Genomic DNA, 12,668 nt, shown 5'->3' on the forward strand with positions numbered 1-12,668 from the left:
CAATGAACTGAAATGTTCAAGTTTTTTTATGGTGCTGTTTAGGCTATGCCACACCTCAAGTTTCTCAGAAAAAAATTGTATTAACTTGGTTCTGCAGCACTGTAGTTGAGGTCTGGTAAACTGTGGTTCCTGGAAATATTTGAACCATGATCCTGGGAGATAAAAGATGAAGGTAATATGTAACTTAAACACAAGTTGATCTACAGATTCTTCAAAGCAAAACAAGCTGTCCCTTTCAACTTTTTAAAACACAACTGGTAGAAGCAGAATTCTGAACTATTTTACTTCACCCTCATTGCTTTTGCATTCCATTTAACAATCAGCACCTTAATGCTGTTCTAGACTAAGTTGCTGCATAATGGTAAATAAATTTATGATTTTATAGACTCCATATAGCTGCACAGTCGCTATGAAATGTCTTTATATGTGAACAGTGGAAGCATAGAAACAATTGAACTGCCTTTAAAACTGAAAATCCCAATGAGAGACAAAATATAAAACTTCAAAATAAATTAATCATTAATAAAATGTTATACCTAGATCACAGGTGTTACTGTCACACAGGTAACAATGATAAAATGCTTATTTAAATTAATATCTATGTCTTTCCAGCTTATATATTCATATGAGCGCAATATTAAAAGATTGTTTAATTATCCATTCTTTAAGTCTTCTGAGATTCAGGAAAAAAATCACAATAATGAATAACAAGAGAAAAATATTATAACTGTCAGTCATTTGTATAATTCAATTTTTTAACAGCACATGATTCCGTTACTAGGGAGATTAATAGAGAAAATATAAGGGTTTTTTTCCCCCTGAAAAATACATTTAGAATGCCATGATTGGTCTCTTCCACAGAAAATAAAAAGAACATCTCTTTAGTTAACACTTTGCATTTTTCAACAAAAATTTAGACAGTTCTGAAGAATTGCTTGTGAGAACAGACCATGGAATTTAATTGAGATTTCAAGTCCTAATCTTCCAGCCATTCCTCTCTGTTAATATGGTAATATCAGTAAATGCCAAGTTTCTGAAGCTATGTGTTAATGTGGGATCTTAATAATCAACAGCCAAAACGAGTCTTCCTAGTTCAAGGCAACTGAAATATAATTGAATATTTACAAGTAATTCAATTGGAAAAAAAAGCATAGCAAAATTTAAAAAAAAAAAAAAAGAAAATTCAAATAATAATGTTTTAAAGCATTTTCCTTTAACGTTTTCTCTTTGCAATGTTCTAATGTTTATTCATGATGCCCCCCGCTCAGAATGTGCTTTGTGACTCTTTAGTTAAAGTCAACCAATAAAACCCAGAAGTGGCTTTTAATGCTTTCTGTTTGAAAGTAATTGGTCAACAGTTTAAATAATTTATATAATTGATCAACAGGTCAACAGTTTAAAATTCTAATATATATATTTGAGAGTAAGATAACTATCAGTTGAAAATTCCTACTGCTCAAAAGAGGGACTGCATTGCTACGATGAATCACTGGTTTGATTCAGCTCTAAAATAGTTCCATGTGTTTAAGTTAGGATTGAGTAAAAGTTGTAATATTAGTTGTAGAGCTAAATTATCTGCTGCAAACCGTTTGCATGGTTTTTATAAACAAGTTTTCAGAAATGCTTTGATTACCCACTTGAGCTTTCTTTTGAGTAATCCAAAATAATACCTTTCTGTAGAAAGGTTATGCAGCTAAAATACTTGAAAATTACTTTGTTGTGCTGTTCCAAGTGGGCTTACAAAATGTCAAGGATGATGCTATTTCCAAACCAAAGGAAAAAAAAAAGAAATCAACCCTTTTTTTTTTTTTTGCTGAAGCATGACTACTGTAACTCCATTGCATTTGGTTTTACTGTTGTGACTCATCCATGAATATGCTGTTTTTCTCCATGCTGGGATACTCTTCAGTGGGCTTTCTTTAGGACAGAGGCAGCAAAATAAAGTGGGTTGTATTTAAATGTTTATTAATTTTAGTATCTTTCTCCTCACACAAAATCTACTCAGCTTTGTAGTTTGTGAATGTAGGCATTTCTAGTAGGATGATACTCAGTCCTGTGGTGCACTATGGAATTGTCACAGAACTGAACTTCTGGGACCCTTACATGATATTTTCTTCTAAAATGCAACTTTTAGGGCTGTCTACCAACTTCTTTTTTTCAAATATACTTCAAAACAGTAGAGTGTGAGTTCTTTTCCTGAGTACTCAATAGCTCAATATGTAAGATACTTAGGCAGCTCTTCACCAAAAACTGGAATGCCAGTTTAAAGGAAGCCAACATCCTCATCCACTTAAGTGCTTGAATGCTTTCATAAACATGTCTTAGGTCTGCATCATGTTTATAATACATAAATATTAGCTACTTTGGCAATCTGACCATAACCTCTGTATGATTTTTGTGTAGGAACCCCTGGAAGGCAATAAAAATTTTTACTCTGTGTGTGTCCCCCAATATTTTCTATTTTAATGCTTGTTTTCTCTGCCAGTTTCACTAATAGGAAAAAAGGAAAAGAACCCCAGGGGACTGATCAATGCAGTTGCTGATATAATTACACTTTGCCTATTTCTTTTGAAATTAATATTTAATTAATTAATGGTGGACAAATAAGTCAACAAAAGATTCAAAAATGTGCCATATATGCCTTACTTGGCTACATATTTGCACTTCTGATTATAACAAATTGTTTGTTTTGTATCATGACATTAAAAAAAAAAAAAGGCATTTTACTCCAGTTGTGGTTAGATTACTTTTTAAGCTGTGTTTTATAGTGATTCTTAATAAAAATGAGAAGTTAGGTTCTAACTTAGAGTATAGTAAACACTCATTTTTTTTAAATAATAACACATTGTTTTCTGTTTAATGGAAGAGCTTTTTTTTTTATATGAACTGCTTAATCTATTTAAATTTCTCTTAAGGAAAAGTCATTCACGTTAATAATATGTCTAGTAAGAAATAATGTTATTTTTCTGTTATGTTCTGTCATTTTTACCTCTTCCTTTTGCTCCAAGAATTTCTGTATATATTTTTTAAATGAACTTGAAAGACTGTCAGCTGAGTGTTTCAGAAAGTTAACTTGCCATGTATAGCCAGACTTTTGTAAATTTTATATCATACTGATGGATTGTCAGAAAAGATACTTTTGAAAGGTCACTACAGTAGCAGAATACAGATTTAAATACAGATTTTTCATCCTATAAACAAGGATTGATATATAAACAAGATAAATTTGTATCAATAAACACTGAAGTGCAGGAAAGGATTATCTAATTTTCAGCAGATTTTAGATGACTTTAAAAATAAAATATAAATGACTTATAAACAAATGAGTATGGTTCATAACTTTGTCATGATTTCCACCAAATCATAAATAGTAATTGAATATGTATGGGAAAAATCATGAGAAGAATATATTTTGGTGAGGAGTATAGGCAGACTTTGAAGGATGTATTGGATTTACTTATTAAAAAGATCTCATAAATCTGTTTCTCAGTATGGAAAATTTGCTGGGATTTTTAACACAAAAGGCAGAAAATCGGGCAACAGCAAGCATTAGGAAAGACTGGCAGTGTATGTGTGTCCCAATGTAATATGCAATTCATAATACATATATGTCCATTAAAAAAAAAAGGTTAAGGAAAAATACTGCCATGATGGCAAACCAGCCCTGAGATCCAGATCAGCCCTGATGTTTTCCTAGATTGGAAGCTCTTTGATGTCATAATGAAAGCAGTGGAATTTCAGTACGAATGTGTAACCTGTTCTGCAGGAGTGATTTGTTGACCATGATAAATGACAAATGTTAGATAGACGTGCTCTTGAGGTGCTGCCAGGCCTGTTCCTTCTGCACACGAGGCTTTTATAATGTGTTTGCCATTACTTACACACAGCTAAATGGGAATACCCCTATAATTACAGTTTTGTGTGTCCAACATCAAACATCTGAAAAAACATATATCTCTGGTTATTGTGTTGGGATTAAACCACGGGCTGTGTGTTATTAGCTTGCTCGTAGTGCTTATTGCAGATTGTAACTACATTGTTTGTAAATCTTGCATAATATCCTAAACCATTACTGCTCTTGTCCTGTGTCCTATCTTTCATCATATTTTACAGGGGTTGTGTTTAAATTATATTGCTGTGGAGGCTTATCAGTTTTAAATTTTTTTATACCATGAGTATGAATAGCAGCCATTGCACTTTGGGAATTTCTTCAATGTGGGCAATAACATGGTCCAGGAATATGTACAAACCGGCTTCATCACAGTGAGGTTGATGAAATGCAATGTGTTGTTTTGTGTCTTGACATGCCTGTGGTTTGTATGCAGTATATTGGCTTAAGAAATGCAAAACCTGAAATGTATTATTGCTTGGAGGAAGAAAACCAAATACTTGGAAGTGGAATAATTTTGAATAGATTTGATGACATTTACTTTTCTGGAAAAAAAAAAAAGATTGGTCAGAGTATTTGGAAAAGAGGGAAGCGTTTTTTAATTAAACAATAATCTCTCAATCCTGCTTTGCTGTCATCATCTTCACAATTTTTGTTAAGTTTTTCTGTGCTGATGTGTCTTATGCTCTAAAAATTATTTTTCTGAACAACTTCAAAATTAGCAGTAGATGAAAAAATTTATTTTCATTGGAATGTGTTTACTTACTGAGGGGAAATTCACCTAATTTTGCCATAATTGAGATTAGAGGGAGAAAAAAAACAAACAAACAATAAAAAGAGGTGCTTATTTAATTAACAATATGATTTTTCACTGAAATTGTGGAGAGGATAAAACTTTGCCGTAAGGGCTTTAGGATTACATCGCGTAAGATTTGGAAGATAAGAGCTAAAGTCACACCTACACTGTTAAGTTTGAAGCAGCTTTTCCTGTATATCTGGAGGCTGGTTCTCCTAAGTCCCAAGAAAATATTATGGTTACTGGTGCATTGGTCAAATAACACAGTGGTGTGTATCACAAAAAACTGCAACGAAGGTACCAGTTGCCATTGGTAGTTTTTTTTTAAAAAAAAAAACAAATACCGGGAGTTGGTAATAATTACTTTGTTAAATACTTGACACTGCGACATTAAACCACAACCAGCTCCAGATTCATGTCCATTAGGTACCTTGTTACCTGTAAATGTAACAGAAATTATTCTTGGTCTCAAAAAACTGGAGCAGTGAGGCAGCCTGGGAGGTCTTTTTCATTCCTCCCGGCAATCAGTATGTGAGCAGTAAAAATTGGCCTGCCTAGAAAACAGAAGCTGGTGGTTACTCTAAGTTAGTTTCAGAGAGGCATATGCCTGTGCTCTTAGGTGGTGTTTTAAATTATTGTACTAGTAATAGATAAACTGCTACTTTTTCTGTGAGACAGTTTTGACTCCCTTTGCCCCCCATAATAGGGGTAGTCTGTCTAATACAGAGATGTTTTCCCAGATCAGTAAAGAGGAAGAGACTTGCTACCAATAAAAAATAACAAGGTTAATTAACTACATTTGTTTTCTTCTCCGAAGAAGCACGAAAAATTTAAACTTTGGCATCATCAGGGTTTGTCTTCTAAAGGAAGATGACAAAGTTTGGAGCTGGTGAACGAGGCTGATGACAGTCACTACCCACACCCTTTGTCATTTTCCTTTTAATGATTTACTATTTGCCTGATCATTAGCTGGGAAGAAAAAATGTTTCCATAAGCATACAAGACATCCAGGCTCATATCCCTAATTACTATTCTTTGGAGAGATGACAGCACATTTCACTGTAATTACTGCTCAGCTGGATCTGTGCTTATGAAAAAGAACTCATTTCAGATTATTGTATGGGATGTTAGGATGGCACTCTCTAATGCGTGGTGTTTGAAACCAGCAAAAAATAGACTTGATATTCTTATTGATTCCTTAGTGTAGCAAAATTATTTGCCACGGAACTTGTGGGTATTCAGTTTCCTTGCACAGAAACGGAAAAGCTCAATGTTAAAGAAAAGCTTTCAAACATAATTGAGCTCAGGATTAGATCAGATTGCTGAAGGCAGCTGGATTAGTTTAAAATGCAGCAAACCAAAGTTATGGCAACTGTAACTTTAGCATGAAGAGAATCCATGCTTGTAGGTAGCAAACTTGCCCAAAGCATTTTAGTACGTCCTTAAAATGCCATCGTATTTAAAAGCTGACTAGAAAAACTGGAAGGTGCTGCTTGAAGTATGTGATATCTGGGTGTGTAGGTGTCTCCTTACTTATTTTATGATGCAATTAAGTTGTCGTTCCACTACTTTCATCATCAAGAAATTTTCCTCAGATGCATTAGGAGAAGTTGCCTGTGTACAGAGGGGAGCAGTACGTAGCCAATAATTTCTGAATTATTGGTCATCTTGGTATAAAAGAATGCATATTCAGTCCTATGCTATGTTTTTCAACGTGTGAAGGAATTTCATTAAAAGTTACAAAAAGAAGTTGTCCATGCCAATTTTCAGGACAAAACAAAGCATGGCAACATGTAACTAACACCTTACACTTGTCTTAACCTAGTTCATTAACTTAAAATTCAGTCCAGTGAGCGTAATAAAATTATGTACTGCATCCTGCTAAAAAACCCTAACCGAACAACCAAAACAGCTGTCTTCCTGTGAATTCTGGAATGTCTTTTGATAGTATAAATAAATGCTGAGTCAAGAATAACTACACAATGTTTTGCCAAAACACTTGCACTGTATGTATGACAGCTTACTGAATAACAGCCATATATTGAATCTAAATTAAGATAAGGTAGTTTCTTATATCTTAAAACCTTTCTTAAAATAATCTTGTAAGATTTCTTATATCTTTCCATTTTGAAGATGTTAGCACCTTTATAGTTTAATAGAACATATTAATGGGTGTTTTGCTTAGTAAAACTTATTTAATATAAAATTAAGTGTGTATCAGAAACTATTGTTTGAAACTATTGTATTGTAGAAAAAATAAAATACCATGAAATGGTCGTGTTAAAAATTTGATTGTAGCCACAATATGTTACGGTGCTTTATGACACCTCATATGTCACCACATATGACATCAAGGATCTACTTGCCAAAAGGCAGACACCTCAAAGCAAGCCAAGAATGTTTATTGCAGTAAAAGAAAGCGTACTGACTCAGGAACTTCTAGTAAAGGGAGACAAGGGCCTTCAAAGAAAGGTGTTGGTGTTTATACCTGTGTCTGTACAGCTGGATTTGTAAAAGAGTTGGAAGTATTTGCTGCATCATTCTAAGATTATGTTTGTATTCCATGCTTGTACAGGAGCTGGAGGTATTTGCTGCTTTGTACTGAGAGACAACAGCTGTGTTCATGCCAGCCCTGACTTATGTTGTGACCTCCTTTCATACATTGCCATTAGTGGTTGAGGTGACCTGTCTGTCCCTTATGACAAAGTAGTGAACTAGAAATAAAAATATGTTGCAGGAGCAGAGTTTGAGTTGGATGAGCAATCAGAAGTGGAGTGCAGCCTATAACACAGCTAAAGCAATACATAAAAATTCTTCCATCGAGAGGGAACGATGGCAATTGCTTTGGCTTGTGCTGCTGCCTGTCTCCACCCAAACCAGCACTTCCAGCTCCTTACCCCTCTGACACTTTTTGTTCTGTGTCTTGTGCTGTATTTATACTGCTGAAAGCAGAGCTCTATGTTTCACTGAAATCAATCACTAATCCCCTACTATTGGGAAGACTGAAAGCTGAGGCAAATACCATTAGAGCAATGCCATTGATTGGTATTCCAGCAAACGTGTTAGTTTGTCTGCCCTAAACTGTTGTCTAATTATACCTGAACGAGCAGAGAAAACAACACCAATTGCCACCAGAGCCTACAAGTGAGTTAATATGCTATTTCTCATTGTAGAAAGTGTGCCTGTATATGTTTAAAAAACCAATAAAAATTGGGGTTTGTGTTTCTGATACAAGGCATCTTCTTTACTCTTCATACACATTACTGTCTTCTTTATAAACCACATTTTGTATATGTGTAAGATATCTACTGTAGAGTCCTGAAAGGGACAAGAATTTAAAGAGTCTGTCACTGTTAATTTTAACTTTTGTATCTTCTACTCCCAACTGCTTAAAATAAAACCTGATGATAACTACGTATTTTTTAAGTTCAAAATAAGCAATGCGTGGGAAATTTTAGAAAACTTGAGCAGGTTACATCAGTCAGAAATTGAACTCAGTTTTTCAGAATAAAAGTAGTTCCTCATCTCTATTTTTAACATTAAATAGTTCCCAGGTGAAATCAAGAGCTCTTTATATTGTAAGAGTACTTGAGACTTTTTTGCTGGGATGGAGATCTATATTTTAGACCTGTGCCCCAAGATGTTGAACTTACTCCTACATAACAAAATTTTTAATGAACATCTACCAAAAAAGCATTAGACGAGAAAATGGATATTTTTAAACAACAAACAATCTTCATTAAAAGTTGAAGCTTTAAATTAAAGAACAGAATTGGAGCCAATTTTCATTCTTCCAGAGAGCCTCAAATCTCCTATCATCCAACCTGGTAACTGTCTCACCTCGTTTTATTCTTTCAACTCCCACTGCTCAGACAGAGTCTCTTTCAATTAGCCTTCCCTGTACAAGTAACAGATCCATGGTATCTACTGGATTGTTGGGGAAGTTAGACTGGTGGGTTATAATCACAGGCTGGGTGATTTATAGGTTTCTCTGTGTGGGAAAGTTACTGCTCAGTGAGCTGAGGTTTGAATTTACAGTAGTGCTAGCTTATTCCAGTTCCGTTTTTAAATACAGTTGGGAACAAGCTCATTTGAAAGTGAACTTACAGTACTTAGAGTAGGTTACCTGCCAAATTACTCAGCTATAAATTCTAGCTTCAGTTTGTGAAAAGGGGTTGGGGCCTTGGTTTTTTGGTGTTTTTTTGTTTTGTTTTGGTTTTTTTTTTTTGGTAAACAAATGAAATTTTTATTTTTATTAAAACCTACTAATTGATACTTATGCAATGTTTATGGTTTTATTCTATTCAGCTAACCCGGTCACTGCTGCTACTGTTATTAACATACATGGGTTGGCATTTTACCTAGGTTCTATTCTAAATATGTTGACAATATGCCTTAAGCACAAATGATGTTGCCTGCTGTCATGAGGAACGTTCTGTAATTGACCTTTCTGCATTCTGCATATACTGCAACATTATAGGTGTGTGTGTTCCTCATCTGCACCGGAGATATTGAACAAACATCCTACTACATGGAGCAAAATAGTGGCTTACACAGTTAATGGAAACCCAGTAAAAATGCTGAGACAAGAGAGCAAGTAGCTCCATCAGAACTCAAAATGATGGTCCAGCTAGGATGGGATAGGAGCTTCCTTGAAGGAGTTTTGGGTTTCTTTGTAAGAAGACTGGTGGTTTCGTTGTGTCAGAAGTCACCTATAATTATTTAATACTACTAATTTCCTTCAGCTTCTAGAAAGACAAAGCTGCCATGTACTTCTTAAAACAAATAGGCTTCTTGTTTAAGATTTCATTAGAAGCATTTCTTTGTCCTAATTCATCTGTAAATATGGTGGTGTAATGCTTGCTTACACTTAAGAGAGTACCTACCAGTGCTTTCAGGCTCTTTAATGAAAGGTAACTTCATTGCAAATTAATTTATGAATTTTAAGAAACTCTGGGTGTGTTGTGTGACAGAGTTCATGTTAGTATGCCAGCTTGTAGCCCTTGTAATATGAAGCTTCTAAATGTCAGATGTGGATCCCTAACAAATGTGCTTATTTTAGAGTTAACCTGTGGCATCTGATTTTTTTCTTCTCTATCCCCTTTCCTTGTTAGACATGAATATTCCTGAACTCTCAGGAGCAGAGAGTGATGCCACTTAATGATTTCAAATATACTATCTTGACAGGTATCTTTTTACAGTGTCAGGCATTGCTATAAGATCAACTCCAGGTCCAGTGATCAAAAGAATAAAGTTATATGACCAAGTTCAAAAAATGAACTTTAGGGCTGCTTGTTGACACATACGTAAGTTGAAAAATGTTTCTTAACAACTGCAGTTAACCCAGCTTTCCAGCAGATGACACTTTCACCAAAACCCTTTAACCTCAGTTCACATAATTTCTGATTCCTTCTTTTTTCTCCTGTTGAGCTGTCATTTTGTGTACCCTCTTCTTGAAAGGATTCTTTGCTTGGATTCTTGATTACTGCAACCTCTCCATTGTTCCCAAATTTATTAGTGATGCAGTGGAACTGCATTAGTGCCATTCACAGGTGTTCTTTCTGTGATTGCGGTGACCTGTTGTTCAATCCTCACCCTTTCCTGGTGGCTTAGTAGGCAATTGAAAGCTAGGGAGATTTTTGACCCTTATCAGGCCCACCACCTGACTTTGTAAATTCTCATCACATGTCAGTCTATTGCAACATAAGTAACATTTAAAAAGAACACCAAGCCTACTGTAAAAGGCAAATGTAGTCTTACTGTTGTAAGTCCAACATTGAGGTCATTAAAGAAACTTAATAACCTAAATGGCTTAAATTCTGAAAGTGCCTAAATCTTCATAGTTATGCTATCTTGCAGAATTTTCAGGCCTGCATATCATCTGCTTTGTACATGTCAGAGAATGCTGGATGTGTAAGATACCGTAGTAATGTGGAGGACAGCTTGAATGATGAGTAAAGTGTGAGGGAAAAAGATGGAGGTGGAGGGGAAAGCACCCTCAGCTGGGACCAAGGAATCGTCAACCTCAGCTTGGCACACCTCTCTGCCAGGCAGGGAGGGGAACTGTTTCTATCCAGGAGGAGACACTTCACACAGATGTCAGCAACCTGCCTTGGAAGTCAGCAACTGGGACACATCAGTCACTTAGAGAGGCCATAAACTGAGAGGCAAAACCTTTCTTTGAACTATATCTGTGTCTCCTGTTTGTGCCCAGTCTCCCATGGCTCTTTTTTTTCGGGTTGTGGCCCTGTTTCATGGATGACCCAAATCCAAGTGATACAATGCAGGGCTTAGAAGGCAAAAGGAGTAAGAATAGACTGAGTGCACCAAGAGAGCCAGAATGCTATGATTTTCTGCCTTGTTAAAGGTTCTTATTTTAGGTGCATGAGACTTGGGCTTGAGTGAGAGGACCAACCAGTCTGATAGCTGTGAGCTGGCAGCAGCAATTGGATGGCTCTGCAGACACTGATAGGCAGGAACTCGGGTATCTGGGAGGCTTTGCTTTGGGGCTGGGCATCTATATAATGATCCTGCAGAGACAGATAGGCACCAAAGCAGCTTCGAGGATCTAAGCAAGCATACTTACTAAAGCCAGTGACTCATATACATACAGAAAGTGTTCTGCTCCTGATTCAGTTCTTTATTATTTTAAATGCTTAATTAAGTCTCTTTGAACCCACAGGTGCAGTCACTTACTGATGCTTATTTGTTTTCTTTTATTTGTCACAAGCTTTCATTTACCAAGATATTTTAGTCAGAAGATTGAACTAGATGTATTTGAGGGGATTTTAATATATTCTTGGAAACTGTGATCAACTCTGGTACTTTTCTGTTCTGTTCTCTGCATGCTAGTATGTGCATTTGCTTGTAGGCAGGTCTCTGGCAGCTGACTCGACCACTACCATTCCCATTTTGCAGGCTGATTGAAAGGTGATTATGTGTGTATGGCTGCTAAATTATTTCTTATGAAAGAGTGTCGTTTTGAATTTTTCATTTTTCAGTGAGTTGAATTTTAATAATCAAATGGCAAATACTAAGAAAAAGAAATCTTTCAGATATATGAGAGGTGAATGAAATACTTAGGATTCAGACTTTTTCATGTCTGTCTACTGACTAGCCAAACATCTATAATTTTCAAAATACAAACACTTTGAATATTACATTCACTTCTATATGCATCAGTCATACAAAATTTTTAACCGCTCTCCTCCAAACCCACTGTTGATGTGCTGATTTTTTTTCTTTGCTTGAATTTCTCTGAAGTTGTTTCACAATACCTGAGCTGTTAGGTTATGCTTACTAAGTTATTTCACTGTTAGTTAAGCTTTTTCATTTCATGGTTTCTTAAAGCGCCATCTAGAATCCAGGCAGTTATGCAAATCACTGAACATCAGTCATTGTGTCTGAATCTTTCCATATCAATTAATTATTTTTGGGGTTTAGTATTTTTTGTTTGTCTGGGGTTGTTTTTTGTTTTCTTTTAAGTTAGGGGTTTTTTTAATCCAAAGCAGAATAATTTTGAGGGATTCAAAATATATCTTATGGAGTAAAGCTTGGCGTAGAGGCATAAGAAGGATAGGAAGAAACTGTAGAACATGTTCATTCTGGTTTTGCCAGAAGAAATTTCAACTCCATGTCTCCTATTTGCAGGCTAAAGTCTCATCACTGAGAATGCAAAGAGAACACTGTTGTGGTTGTTTTGTTTTATTTTATAAAATATGCCTGGAACCTAGATAAAATAACACAAAATTTGTGTTAAAGTATTAACATGGCTTTTGTTCACAAATATTGTTGGAAATGGTTTTCATACTTTCAGGGGAAGGGAGGGGGAGTAAGCTAAGAAGCTGCAAAACCGTGTGCTAGGAAATAAATACTTATGTAACTTATATAAATAACTTATGTAATTTTTTAGGCTAAATTTTATTGTCAACTTCAATTTAGTGCATGCTCTCTGCATGTTTTACAATTTAGTTGGAAAAGTTT

Source organism: Corvus cornix, chromosome 2, assembly GCF_000738735.6.
Source record: "Corvus cornix cornix isolate S_Up_H32 chromosome 2, ASM73873v5, whole genome shotgun sequence".
In the NCBI taxonomy this organism is placed as follows: domain Eukaryota; kingdom Metazoa; phylum Chordata; class Aves; order Passeriformes; family Corvidae; genus Corvus; species Corvus cornix.